Genomic DNA, 2,091 nt, shown 5'->3' with positions numbered 1-2,091 from the left:
GTAATATAAATCTCAGGGTCTCCATACTCTTCCTTTAACCAGTTAAGAAGTCTCCTGAGTCCCCAAGCAACAGCCTTCTGCTCATTAACAGCTGTATTTTCAGAGCCATCTGCATTGTCCTTTTCAACATCCTGATCAGTTTCATAAGACTCAATATTGAGTCTGCTGGTCACATGACGCACGACTTTGGTAGTGTATGTGTTAATGCAGAACACATCAGCTGTTCCTTGGATAAAGGCTTTGTCTTGGTCAGTAAAAGAAGGCAACCGGGAATCTGTCAAGCCTTGAAGTTCACTTTTATTGCCAACCTGCCACTTCATGGCATCAGGGTAGTCGCCATTTTTAAAGATGGGGTGTGCAAACCAGCCTAGCTGGAACTGAAGGGCTCGATCAGCAGCCACCATCTCTCGAGGAACATTGATGTCTAGGGGTTCTGCCCATTCAGCGTTCAGACTAATGGATACCAGACCTCCTTGAGATGCCCTGTATTTCTCATCATAAGTGTGATATACTTGTGCATGAGCTTTCAGGAGGTTGTGTGCAACCCTGTATGGAGCATCTCCGGGTTGATTCACATTAGGTGGAATCTGACCCAGTCCATATCCCGACCATGCAATTGTCTGGGGTTCATTAAATGTGATCCAAAACTTCACCCTGTCTCCAAATGTTGCATAGCAAAAGTCACAATATTCATTGAATATGTTAATCATTTCGAGGTTGTCCCAACCACTGATGTCCTGCAAAACCTGTGGCAGGTCCCAGTGGTAGAGAGTCACCATGGGTGTGATATTGTTTACTATGAGACCATCTATAAGCCTGTTGTAATAGTCCACCCCCTTCTGGTTATGAGAAGATTTATAGCCGTTGGGAAAAATTCGAGACCATGACAAGGAGAATCTGTACGTTTTCACTTTTAGGGCTCTCAACATGTGTAGATCCTCATCTATTTTGTTGTAACTGTCACATGCAACATCGCCATTGTCATTGTTTGGGATATTACCAGGTTTTTGAGTGAAAGTATCCCAAACACTTGGTCCTTTTCCATCTGCATTCCAGCCACCTTCTACCTGATATGCTGAAGACGAGACCAATGGAATCCCTCTGGAAATGTTCCGTAGTGATAAAGCTGTCTCTCAAACTTGGTCTGAGGGGAGAACTTTTCCCAAACAACCTTGGATTTTGAAGGAACTTCAGATGGCAGCAGACTAGGAAGTCTTGTGATTCCAATTTTATTTCCATACATTTGCATCTTAGCCTTTGTCGCAGTCTCAGCAAATCCGTTTCTCTCAATCACCTTTGAGTAGTAATATGCTGATGCTTTGGGGGTTCTAGGTCTGTCAGGATCTTCAAAGTCCACATAGTGCAATCCAAATCGTTGACTGTAGCCTTGAGGACCCTCAAATCCATCCATTAGAGACTGGACTGTAAACCTCTGGACGTCAATTTCATCTAAAAGCACAGCTTTTGGACAGAAAGAAGTTAGTGAACTTTAGATAGTGATTTTTTAAATACATAGTCTGATATTAAGGTTTGGGAAATATTTTGTTACATTGGTAGAAGACTGTTAAATTTGTCTGTGACAAATCCATTAAAGGGTTAGTTCACCCAAAACTGAAAATGAAAAAATTTTTACTCAACCTCAAAGCATCCTAGGTGTAAATGATTTTCTTCTTTCAGACGAATGCAATCGGAGTTATATTAAAACATTTTCCTTGCTCTTCCAAGCACTAGAATGGGAGTAGGCGGGTATTTTTGTTCAACAGTCCAAAAGTAGTCAAATAAAGCGCAACGCAGAGGCGGACAAAGTACTCAACTCCATTACTTGAGTGAAAGTACAGATACTGCTGGTCAAATATTACTCCATTACAAGTAAAAGTTGTAAAGACAGATTTTTACTTAAGTAAAAGTACAGAAGTACTTGCTTTTAAAAGTACTTAAGTACCAAAAGTAAATTTCCTTGTTTATGTCAATGTTTTATTGTTGTATGTAATACTTGCAATACTTAATAGTATACTTACAATACTGAATACACTGACTAGCTTGTAATATCTTTGGAATAAAGAGCTTTTAGAACGTTAAAAACCTATGGGG

General features: G+C 40.2%; 1 pseudogene; it reads right to left on the bottom strand.

The window, feature by feature from the left end:
• Positions 1-2,091, bottom strand: part of LOC107741587 (lactase-phlorizin hydrolase-like) — an 11,316-nt pseudogene that overhangs the window by 6,266 nt on the left and 2,959 nt on the right.

Source organism: Sinocyclocheilus rhinocerous, unplaced genomic scaffold, assembly GCF_001515625.1.
Source record: "Sinocyclocheilus rhinocerous isolate Xijiao unplaced genomic scaffold, SAMN03320098_v1.1 scaffold2541, whole genome shotgun sequence".
Taxonomy (NCBI): Eukaryota; Metazoa; Chordata; class Actinopteri; order Cypriniformes; family Cyprinidae; genus Sinocyclocheilus; species Sinocyclocheilus rhinocerous.
Note: the sequence above shows the minus strand (reverse complement) of the source record. Positions and strands in the feature narration are given on the sequence as shown.